Source organism: Oryctolagus cuniculus, chromosome 5 (genome assembly GCF_964237555.1).
Source record: "Oryctolagus cuniculus chromosome 5, mOryCun1.1, whole genome shotgun sequence".
NCBI lineage: Eukaryota > Metazoa > Chordata > Mammalia > Lagomorpha > Leporidae > Oryctolagus > Oryctolagus cuniculus.
In genome coordinates this window covers 167,598,368-167,610,602 of record NC_091436.1, presented here as the reverse complement: position 1 = coordinate 167,610,602, position 12,235 = coordinate 167,598,368, and the positions used below count along the sequence as shown (strand labels likewise).

The window sequence follows — 12,235 nt, the reverse complement described above, 5'->3', positions numbered from 1 at the left end:
GGAGACTCCAGAAAAGAGGTGTTTCAGGAGTGGGCGTTGGCACAGTGGCTTAACTGGCCCCTTGGGCTGCCCGTGTCCTGTTTTGGAGTGCTCGGTTCAAGTCCTGACTCCTCTGCTCTGGTCCAGCTCTGGCTTATGTGCGCCCTGGGAGGCAGCACGTGATAGAGGTCCTTGAGTCCCTGTCACCCACATGGGAGGCCTGGATGGAGTTCTGTTGAACTCAAATCTATCTTTTAATTCCATTTTTCTACCAACGTTTTGAAGTCCTCTCTTGTTTGTGTGACGAGGGGACGAAAATCGTGAGATCCCACAGGAGAGGGAACCCCGAGGTCAACCGGGGGCAGGGAGACATCAGAACTGGACTGAGATCTTCAGGCTGTCTGTTACACTCAGAGCACAGGAGGAACCTTGCAGCGGAAGTCCGAGCATGTGTGCAGGTTTCTTTGTAGAGAACTTCTGGGGTGAGAACAGCTGTGGCTTTGCTGGTTGCAGATGTCTGAGTGATGTTTGCAGATGCTGCCTTTTCATTCTCTCTCCTTGGGCCTGGAGCGCGCAGCCCCGTGTCTGGAGAATATCTCTGGGCTCGCTGGTTTCTAGGGTTCCGCCGACACTGAGTTCCACGCCGCGTGTGGAGGGAGCACAGGAAGAAGTTACACTCTCCCACCCACCTCGCTCCTACACGACCTCCAGAGTAATAAAGCAGACAGACTGGTCTGTATTTGCCAAACCCTCTTACGCTCGGAGTCTGTAATATATTGGCCTGTTTCTCCTTTCCCCCAAAGAAGGAAACTTTGCTCTCATATTTCTTTTTATGGGTGAGACGGACTCATACGCGCATATTTCACAGGAGTTTCAAAATGCCTAATTTCAAGTCGCAGTGTTCCTGCTGATACTCTCTCCCTTCTCCTCATCCAGGCAATGAGGTGCACATGCCCCCAAATGAGAGAGGGTATCTTACTGGGCAGACTGGTTATCTTAGGGGAAACGCATTAGGAACGAGATCTGTTTGGGCAAACCCTGTTTAACTGTTGTGTGTGTCCTTACTCTGGACAAATCAAGAAACTCTCTCTGCCCTCGAGTGGGCAAAAGGAAGGGCTGGGCAGGAGAGGCGGCACCACTAACTGGTCTGCTTCAAAGTGACTCATTAAGGGGAGTCCCTGTTAGAGACTTCCCATCCCCCAGTAGCCCTGAGCCAGCTCCCTCTCCATCATGTGTGCCCTTGTGTTTTTTTTTTTAATTATTATTAAAGATTTACTTATTTATTTGAAAGAGTTACAGAAAGCGGAGAGGGTTGAGGGAGAGAGACAGAGACAGAGACAGAGACAGCGATCGTCCATCCAGTGGTTCATTCCCCAAATGGCTGCAACGGCTGCAATGGCTGAGGCTGGGCCGGGCAGAAGCCAGGAGCCAGTAACTTCCTGTGGGTCTCCCTCGAAAGTGCGGGGCCCAAGCACTTGGGTCATCTTCTTCCGCTTTCCTAGGGGGATTGGTGTGGAGCTGGATAGAAAGTGAAGCAGCTGGGACTAGAACAGGTGCTCACATGGGATGCCGGTGGCACGGGGGTGGCTTAACCTGTTGCCGCAACACCAGCCCCTGCCCTCCCATTCTTGATGGGTGCCCTGGAGGCTGGGTGCTAAGGGCATGATTTCTGGTTCCTCACAACATGCTGAACTCCCCCTCCCCCCCGCCCCGACAAGTCACTTCACACGTTTGGGCTTGTGGGGTTTGCCTTTTAGCATTCTGTGAATGACTCTATTGAATATGCTCTAAATCCCTAGGCAGATGGAAACAGAGGTTGGAAGTTTATTTCATACAGGAATTTATGAGCCACCCAGCATCACGGCACAAGCCCTCAGTTTCTTGCCGCCGTCACTGATGCCAGTCCACTGGCAATCGGCAGAATCAGATGTGGCTCTGCCCAGGCGGAGTGGACGGAGGGGAGGCTGTGCATGGGTGTGTGTTAGTGCATTGTGCCCCGTGTTGGCGTCTCCCCGTCACAGCGCTCATCTGAGAGACCACTGTTCCAGAACACCTGGGGCTTCCTTCCATGAGGGTCATGTTATTCTCATTAAGCACAAGAACATGCAACAATTATGTAAAAATGTGCAAGTGGGGAAAACTGAGCGCATTTCACCAGGGAGTGGGTATACAAAGCCGGCTTTGAACCTGCGAACCTGGGCCAGCCAGCCTGTCACAGGTGAGAACGTGTGAGTGAGGGGGCGATGACAGTTCTGGAGCCATTAATTCATTTATCCTCAGAGACACTCAGGCAATTGTTCTGGGTTTCCGGGCGGTGCGCGTGCAGGCCATGCCGCAGACACGCGCCGCCTTCGCCCTCTCCCGGTTCTCGGTCTTCATAGAGAACCACTGTGTTATCTGATAGGTCTCTCTTCCCCACTTCCCTTTCTTCTACACTTCTTCCTCCTTTGTTCCCGGGCAATGAATGTGGCAAGTTAGTAAGAGGTCGTTAAACAAGAAGAAGGTGGACAGTTTTCATATTTGGGATAGTGAAGCATAAGATAAGGGTGTACTTTCTGGAGCGGTCAGTGTCGTGGCACAGGCCAGTGAAGCCGCTGCTTGTGACGACAGCATCCAATATTGGAGAGCTGGTTCAAGTCTCACCCGCTCCGCTTCTGCTACAGTTCTGTGCTAATGCACCTGGGAAAGCAGCAGAAGATGGCCTGTGTGCTTGGGCCCTTGCCATCCACATGAAAGACCCAGATGGAGTTCCAGACTCCTGGCTTGAATCTGGACCAGTCCTGGCTGTTGCAGCCATTAGAGTTGTGAGTGAACCAGCGGATGAAAGAGTCTCTCTCTCTCTCTCTTTCCTTCTGTCACTCTGCCTTTCAAATGAAAAAAATTAAATATTTAAAAATATTTTTGCAGAAAAGGGGAATCAATAGATCCGTGTATTTAGGGGGCAAAAATATTTTGAAAAAAATTTTTCATAACGCGCATTTTCCATGAACTTTTTGAAGACTCTGGAAAATACAGAAAAGTCAGTTGGCAACTTTCAGTCGATTGGCAGGTGTTAGTATTCCAGGTTCTGCCATCACAGTGGGGGGGGGCAGTGAATAGGGGAGGAGTACGAAGATTTGGCTCGGGCAGTGTCAGAGCACAGGAGGTAAACATGAGGTCCCATTTTTTATTTGGGGTAGAAATACTTCCTGTTTGTGATGGGAAGCCTTCGTTCCTCATTAAAACCCTCTCTCCATTTATCCAGCATACACACACCCAACATGCCACATCTGTGTGTACACCCCCGCAACGCGCCCCTCGTGCACACCCAACACAGTTACATACCATGCCGCTTGCACCCAAACACATAAACCACACAGATCTAGCACACATACACACCACACACACCGCAGCTGGATGGGTACGTCGGGCACTCAAGGGTGTAGGGAGCAGTGAGGTGAGGGCACCGGGCTTCAGGACGGGAGGCTGCCAATAAGGACTTCTCCAAGCCACTCTTTCCACATTCTAAGACTTGACAGCTTTTGCCATGATGAAAAAAAGGGCATACTTGCCAGAAATCTCTTATATAACTATTTTCTTGGTTTCAAACACTCATGATTTTAAAGCAAAGCAAAAGAAAACCCAAAACAATCTCTGCACACACACTGTCTGATGGCTGCCCTCGTGCAGCTGAGCGTGGTTTGTGGCAATCAAGGAAGGAGGTTTTCTTCCTGCAGGACTGAGAAGGCCTTTCTTTTCAGCACCAGCTTGTCTGCTGACCGCACCGAGAAAAGAGCCATGGTTAAAAAAAAAAAAAAAAAAAAAAAAAAAGAGCCAACATTCTCAACAACGGGCCAGTAAAGGGTTCATGGCAATGCCTTGACAGCCCTCCCCAAGACGGGCAGTGTGTGTAAAGAATTACCATGGCAATGATCTTTTACAAGCGTGAGTCACTTCTCTGTTTTGCAGGGCGCGCTTCGCTCTGCCCATCGCTTTTAGTACATTTCCATTTGGTGTGGTTTGGCTGCCGAGCGCGCTGTGGCAGCGAGTGACTTGAAAACATCGCGGGGAAAGCCAACCTCCCCAGACCTGGCATACCTGCGGACCACATATATGGCTCTAATTGCAAACAGCTGCCCACCCACCCGCGTAATAGCAAGAGAGGTCATTTTCAAAAGTGTTAAAAATAGCATGCCCCAGGGGCGGCCAGTTCAGTTGTTGATTCAAAACTATTCCCCACCCAGAAGACTGTTCTGAATGCATGCAGCAGTTGACAGTTGCAAAGAAGGGTCACCCCAGGATGGCCTGGGGCTGACCTCAGTAATTAACAATGAGAGGAATGTGATGACAATAGTGCACAATACTCAGCAAGCCCTGGCTCTGTGTGGCCCCGTGCTAAGCATTTCACGTGCACTAAGTATGAGGCGAGGTTGTCTTGTTCACACCAAGGACAGCAGATTCCCGCGTGGGCATTTTAAGGGGTGCGAGGAAGGCGTAGCTGCTCCGTAGCATCCCCTTCACTTGTCAAGCCGTGTTTGTTAGACTTAGAATTACCCCAATAAAGAGTGTTCCTCACCTACTCTTCCGGGGGCTCCGAAACAGAAAGAGCGGCAGGGAGAGGACTGGAGAGGCAGGGAGGAGGGAAGGAGGGAAGATTCAATTCTATTTTTTTTTTTTTTGCATGTAAGTTTATCTGGCTCCAAAGCTTGGCCTTTTTATTCTTGATGGATGAGCAATAATTGCCTGTGTTCATGGGGGACAACAGTGCAAGGTTTCGCTATATGTTATGCATCGTGTAATGATCAAATCAGGATATTTAGCATACCCATTACTGCAAACTGCTTCTTTGTGGTTTGGATGTTCAGAGCCCTCTCTCCTAGTAATTTTGAAATACATGAACAGCTCACTATAGGCGTGCGGATGTGCAGTGCAGCGCCGGACGTCATCCCTCCTGTGTTGCTTTAGTTTTGTACCCCTTGACCAGGCTCTTCTCTCCCCCCCCCTGCCCTCTCGGCTTCTGGAACCACCACTCTGTCTTCTGTGCTTTATGAGATCAGCAGTTCTAGATTCCGCAGGTGAGTGAGCTCGTGTTGTTTGTATTTCGGTGCCTTGGTTTATTTCGCTTGACGTGCCGTGCTCCAGGTTCATCTGTGCTGTCCTTTATTGTGGAATAGTATTTCATCGTGTCTGTACGCCACGTTTTCGTTACCCACTCATCTGTTGGTGGACCCTTCGTTTGGTTCCCTGTCTTGGTTTTCGTGAGAGGTGCTGCGGTGCATCTGAGCACAGTTATCGCTTCAACACGCTGATTTCATTTTCCTCGGGTAAATATCCAGGAGTGGGATTGCTGGATGGAAAAGTTGTCCTATTTTTAGTTTGTGGAAGAACCTCCATGCTGTTTTCCATATTGGTTGCACTAATTTACATTCCCTTAACAGTGTATAAAGGGCTCACATTTCTCCACATGCATGCAAGAATTTGTTAGCAAATAATTTGATTTTAAAATAGGCAAAATATCCTAACTGACATTTCTGAAAATAAGACCTACGCATAACCGACAGGTATATAAAAAAAATTCTCAACATCCCTAATCCTCAAGGAAGTGTAAAACCCCAGTCATGGGGCCGTGTTGTGGTGCAGTGGGCTAAGCTGCTACTTGGGACACCCTGCATCGCATGTGGGAGTGCTGGTTCAAGCACTGGCTAGTGCACTTCTGCTCCAGCTCCCTGCTAATGTGCCTGGGAAGTAGCAGGTGATGGCTCAAGTACTTACTGTCACCCACGTAGGAAACATGAATGGAGTTCCTGGCTTCAGCCTGTCCTAGCATTGGCTGTTGTGGTCATTTGGGGAGTGAACCTGGGGATAGAATAACCCTGTCTCCCCCTCGTCTCCTTTCTGTCACTCTGCCTTTCATAAATAACATAAAAAACAAAACACCAGCCGGTGCCACGGCTCAACAGGTTAATCCTCCACCTGGGCGCCGGCACACCGGGTTCTAGTCCCGGTCGGGGCGCCGGATTCTGTCCTGGTTGCCCCTCTTCCAGACCAGCTCTCTGCTGTGGCCAGGACGGCAGTGGAGGATGGCCCAAGTGCTTGGGCCCTGCACCCCATGGGAGACCAGGAGAAGCACCTGGCTCCTGCCTTCGGATCAGCGCGGTGCGCCAGCCACAGCGCGCCGGCCAGGGCGGCCATTGGAGGGTGAACCAACGGCAAAGGAAGACCTTTCTCTCTGTCTCTCTCTCTCACTGTCCACTCTGCCTGTCCAAAAAAAAAAAAAAAAAAAAAAAAAAAAACCACACACACACAATGAGATATTAGCTGACCTCAATTAGAATGGCTCTCTGCAAAAAGACAGAAAAAAAAATCCATCTTCAAGGACTGTGTTGGCTTCTTTCTCACTAGAGCAAAATGCTACTTATGAAGGAAGATTCGTTTTGCCTCAAGTTTTGGAGGCTCAGAGTCTAAGACCCAGTGATCCCATCGGCTGGGCCTGTGGTGATGGTGTCCTTGCTGGCAGAGTCCTGAGGCAGCAGAGGGCGTCACGTTCTGTACCTCCCGTGTAGCGTCTCATGCTTTGGTTATGGAGGCATCACTTTAACAATCCAGCCCATCGAATGACTTCCCAACCTCCGGACACCATAACTTGATTAAGTTCCCAGCCTTAGTGTCACTACCATAAGACCCAAGCTTTTAACACATGGGCCTTGTGGGGGTGCCCAAACTAATCCAAGTCACAGCAGGTGATTAAACAAGCTTGCTGCTCTAAGACATTCAGAACCTGTGCTGTTTATCAGAGGTCAGCATATGCAGTGTTTCTCAGACTTGACCTCTAGCCCATTGTTTCCAGGGTTAGTTTTAGTATTCACTATTGCAACTCTTCCTATAGATTTTATACAATGCCCTCATGAGAAGTATCTCATTTACTTATTTTATTTGAAAAGAAGCCACACACACACACACACACACACACACACACAGAAGTGGGGGGAGACAGAGAGAGAGAGGGAAAGTTCTTCCATCTGCTGCTTCACTCCTCAAATGTCTGCAAAGCTGGGCATGGGCCTGGCCAGTCAGGAGCCAGGAACTCAGTCTGGGCCTCACACATGAGTGGCAGGGACCTGAGTACTTGAGTCGTCGTCTGCTACCTCCCGAGGTGCACGTTAGCAGGAACCTGGAATTGGAGCAGTCGGGACTCAAACCCAAGGCTTCTGATGTAGCATGCAGGCATCCCAAGTCGTCTCTTAATCTCTGCCCCAAGTGCCCACGCCAGGGCCTCTTTTAAATGAACACAATTCTTTTTTTTTTTAATTTTTTTGACAGGCAGAGTGGACAGTGAGAGAGAGAGACAGAGAAAAAGGTCTTCCTTTGTCGTTGGTTCACCCTCCAATGGCCGCCGCGGCCGGCGTGCTGTGGCTGGCACACCACGCTGATCCGATGGCAGGAGCCAGGTGCTTCTCCTGGTCTCCCATGGGGTGCAGGGCCCAAGTACTTGGGCCATCCTCCACTGCACTCCCTGGCCACAGCAGAGAGCTGGCCTGGAAGAGGGGCAACCGGGACAGAATCCGGCGCCCTGACCAGGACTAGAACCCGGTGTGCTGGCGCCGCAAGGTGGAGGATTAGCCTAGTGAGCCGCGGCGCCAGCCTTGAACACAATTCTTAACACTGGTGAGTGTGCTGGTTCCTTGACTATTTTTCTTCACAACCATAGGAACATGAGACACTGCAGTAAGATTTATTCCTTCTTGTAATATACATTGAGTACCTACTAGATGGCAAGAGATTTGGAGAAAATATCATTGAATGAGGTTATTGGATATGTAGAGGTACTGAGAGGTGGACAACAACGGCCCTACAAGCGATTGAAAAGGCACCCCCAAGCTTAATGGAGTTCTGTAAGCACAGTCAATCCAGTCAACCACTGAAACGGCCCTAAATCTTTGCCAGCTTGTAAGGGTTCATATCAACAAGCCATATGAAAATTCATATAAAATATTTTAAATGGTCAGTGGTAAAAGTATCATCACGTAAATTATCTGATTTACTATAATAAGTTGATGATACTGATGATGATGATAAAAGAAAACAAATAAATAGTCATATGAATATATCTTTTTTAAGATTTATTTTTATTTATTTGAAAGGTACAGTTACAGAGAGAGAGGGAGAGAGAGAGTAAAAGAGAAAGCGAGAGAGCAGCTGGGATGCGAATGGGCACCCACATAGAACGCCCACTTCACAGGCTGGCGCTTAGCCTGCCCCACCACAACACTGGCTCTGAAACATGTCTTTCCTAGTTTTCCCAGCCACTCTCTGAGGCTAAACTTGGTAAAACTGTTTGACAAGTGACCTATCACTAGTTGTCTGCAATGAGAACTACTTGGGATAGAGCATGGGGTCTGTTAAAGAAGCATTGCGTATGCAATATGCATGTGTAAGACTTTTGTCTTTCCTGCTATGCGTTCTCAAGGACAAACACTGTCTTTTACAGTGAGCTCTGCACATAGATAGAGCCTACTGGGTGTCAGCTGAGGCCAAGCCCATTTTACTCCTTTTCCTGGATCTTGCTGCACTCACCTGAAGGCCTACAGCTCTGACCAGGTCCTTATTTTTGAAAAACTCGCATTACACCTTCACCCAACTTTCTGCCTTGGTGCATGCGTTTGGGACTGAGCTTTCCACAGCATCAGGCAGCAAGATGTATGGCGGCCCAGGTGTGTGCTCCACAGGACTGTAAACACAGTAGCAGGACAGAAGCCGCTGACCTCTCCCTAGGCCATCATGAGTTACGGGGAAAAGGGTTGAGTGTAAATTCACTTATAAATTCGTAGAATAAATGCAGCATGTGTCCCTGGCGAAAACAGAGTGTTTATCTCTCCCTCTCCCAAGTGATGTCAAACATTAATTCATATTTAAGTGCTATGTTTTAATTTGTTGGTTCTTCCATCTTTTCTTGCACAACTTCATTTAAAAACAAGGAACTGTAGGCTGGTGCCGCGGCTCACTAGGCTAATCCTCCGTTTGTGGCGCCGGTACTCTGGGTTCTAGTCCTGGTTAGGGCGCCAGTTCTGTCCTGGTTGCCCCTCTTCCAGTCCAGCTCTCTGCTGTGGCCAGGGAGTGCAGTGGAGGATGGCTCAAGTGCTTGGGCCCTGCACCCCATGGGAGACCAGGATAAGCACCAGGCTCCTGGCTTCAGATCAGCGCAGCGCTGGCCGTAGCAGCCATTTGGAGGTGAACCAACGGAAGGAAGACCTTTCTCTCTGTCTCTCTCTCTCTCTCACTTTCTAACTCTGGCTGTCAAAACAAACAAACAAACAAACAATCAAAAAACAACCAGGGCATGCTATGCAAGCATGTAGTCAGTCTAATACAATCTGACACATGACTTAGGTAGAGAATTGGTAGAGGGGAAGACCCCGGGCCCCAACTCTCTAGCTGCATAGACCTGAGCGAGTCACCAGCCTCAAAATATCCATTTCTCTCTTTAGAACATGCTCCAGGCTTTGTCTGTTTTACAGGATGGCTGCGAAGATGAAATGGACCTTAGTTAGCGCGTTGCTCTCCTCGACAAAAAGTAAAAAGGAGAAATCCAGTAACTGACTCAGCGTACCATGTGCTTCGAATCTCTGACACACTGTAGGCACGTAAAGCGATGCTATGAATCCAGCCAGTGGAAGGACAGAATTCTGAAGAAGACCAGAGTTTAGCGCCCACTGCCTTTGATTGGAAGTTGCAAGCAGCCCTCTGTCCTGCTGCCTTCCTTAACGATTTCTCCAGTACGGCCAGTGTTCTACTTAACGTAGCGTATCTTGCATCTCAGGTGCCAGGAGGGCCTGAGGATTTAGCACAAGGTCAGCGCTACACAGGGATGCAATGGTCTCCTAGCGCTCTCTGCTTATTGCAGTACGCATTTATCAACTGCTTGACAGCCGTTCTTCCCTCTTGAACTGTGGCTTCGTGAAGCCAGGGACCATGCCTGTGAGACACTGCAGTGTCTCTAGAGCTCACTCCGTGTGGCACTGAGTAGGTCTTCATATATGCGACGTGAGTAAAGGAGTAAGGGGCCGAGTAACTGAACAGCACTGCCTCTGCTGCTTTAATTAGCTGTGCTGGGGTAAGGCTGGCAGGCCCCCTCAGGGGAAGGGAGGCCCCACAAAGTGCCCAGGCAATTAGAAAGAGCTCCCTGTCTCCGTCATGCGCTGCTCCTGGCCAGATGCCCTTCCTGCACTCTGGGTAATGTACATCTGTTCTGGCCATGCTCTGCTGAGCTGGAATTATGGTATCTTGTTCCCGTCTCCAAACACAGAGCTGGTATGAATGGCTTTCCCAGTAGCTTTACTCAGTGGAAAGACCGAGCAGTGCAATCCAGCTGGTGGCCAGTGAACCTTCAGGACAAGCAAACCAGGCGCCTGAAGCCCAGGTCTTGTCTGTTTACATGTATCACACACACACGCACACACACGTATATGCCTACATACAAGAACGGCTGAGGCATGATCAGCAATCTGTCAAGTCATGGACATAGCTGATGCAGCAAAGTGCTCTCGCTCTCTCTCTCTCTCTCTCTCTCTCTCACACACACACACACACACACACACACACAGACATGCGTGCAGTCAGAAAGTGGTGACTGCCACTTTCAGATGTAGGATGAGTATGTGATGGACACATTGTCTCTGATTTTTGCTGATGATGGCTATGGAATGTGAAGGTCATGAGGAGAGAGGGCAACAAATATATTACAGTGTTTCTCTTTGGAGCTTTAAGAAAAAGCTCATAATTTCACCGGGTTTTTTCAGTGCCAACATCTCCAGTAATTATGCATAAACGGATATGTCCGTCTAATTTGAGCCAGAAAAGTTTCCCTGCTCTGAACCAACAGTTGATTTAATGTTTTACAGAAGAAATTCACCCTTTGACACTCAGCAGTCCCCAAATCGAGACAAAAACGACACTAAGGAAAGCAACCCAGCTGGATGAATCAAGTGGTCACCGAATCTGTGGATGATGATTCTAAACATGACAGCCAGGTCCTTCTGGAAGTCTGGGCTCACTGCCTACTCTTCTCTCCTTATTCTTTCTTTCAGAAATGAAACTACTAATTCCCGGAGGTAGTACTTCACACTGAAATTGACCAGGCAAAAGGAAGGCAACAGTTAGGTCTTTGATCAGGGCATAGAATATTGCTTTATGTTAAAATGAGCGGTTTAATATGTCTTTACTTACACGAGTTAAGAAACATGAGTTAAGTTAAGGGCTGTGTTGAATATCATAATGTAAATAAAAGACATTCTTGGATCACATCGTTTTAGGAATGCCTTGTTGCAGGCAAACGTCAACTGCCAAGAAAACGAAGATGGATTGAATGGTCCAGGAAGTGAGCCAATGCTGGCCGGTGAAGGACAAAGCTGGCCCCCGCCGTCTGAGCCCCGTCTGCCTCTCCCCGCTGCTCCCCACCCTGGTGCCTGCAGAGAGAGACGTGTTTTCACATGTGGCCAGTCTCCTATTTAGTTCCTGCTTTCCTAATTTTCCATTTTTTCTCCCCACAAAAACCATCATCCCAATCACTCTTGTCTCTCCTGACTAGCCGGGGGTTGGTAATTGAGGCTGCACACAAACCCTTCTCTCTTGCATCCGACTCACACATCCATCCGCAGGGCTGAGCGGTGGGAAACCAGGTATTGGTCAGCATGACAGCCTTGACTAGGAAGTGACTAGCAAGCCACGTCTGGATTACTGCTGGCAAACTGTGCAAGACTGCTCTGTTCCAGGAATAGGGAAGATGATGACCATGAAACTTGGAAAAATTGGTTTGGGGCAAATGCTCTGCTACGCGATGCATTTTCCTGCTACAGAGAAAGGGGTGAACAGGAGAGGGAAAGGTAACCCACACGGCCTCTGGTTAAGAAAGCCGAAGTTTCTGAAATCCCTGAAAGGTGTGTGTTCAGGATCTGAACTCCACACACACGTGGTCGATGTTTAATTTCTGGATTCATTTCAGAAATGCAAGATTGAAAACAAAACTGCGTAGAAATTATTTTTGTGATTTTTACGGTAGAAGTACTTATTGGGCTATGACACTTTATGGGAAAAAATAGATGAATGTGAAACCTAGAGAAAAAGAATTTTTAATTTCTTTGAGCTGACAGAAGGATATTTTTAAAAATTTCTTTCTTACCAATTTGGTTTTTATCATCATTATTATCATTTCTATTTAGTTTTGACAGCTGGCATTGTGAACTCTTGGGTAAAGAGGTTTATGTTGAAAATTATACGATTT

At 48.4% G+C, this 12,235-nt stretch overlaps 1 long non-coding RNA gene across 1 annotated transcript; it reads left to right on the top strand.

The window, feature by feature from the left end:
• The first annotated feature begins 4,886 nt into the window (after positions 1-4,886).
• On the top strand, positions 4,887-11,989 carry LOC127493223 (uncharacterized). The gene is made up of 2 exons (XR_007923341.2): positions 4,887-5,282; positions 11,268-11,989. It is a non-coding gene; the product is annotated as an uncharacterized lncRNA (long non-coding RNA).
• Positions 11,990-12,235: the final 246 nt, after the last annotated feature.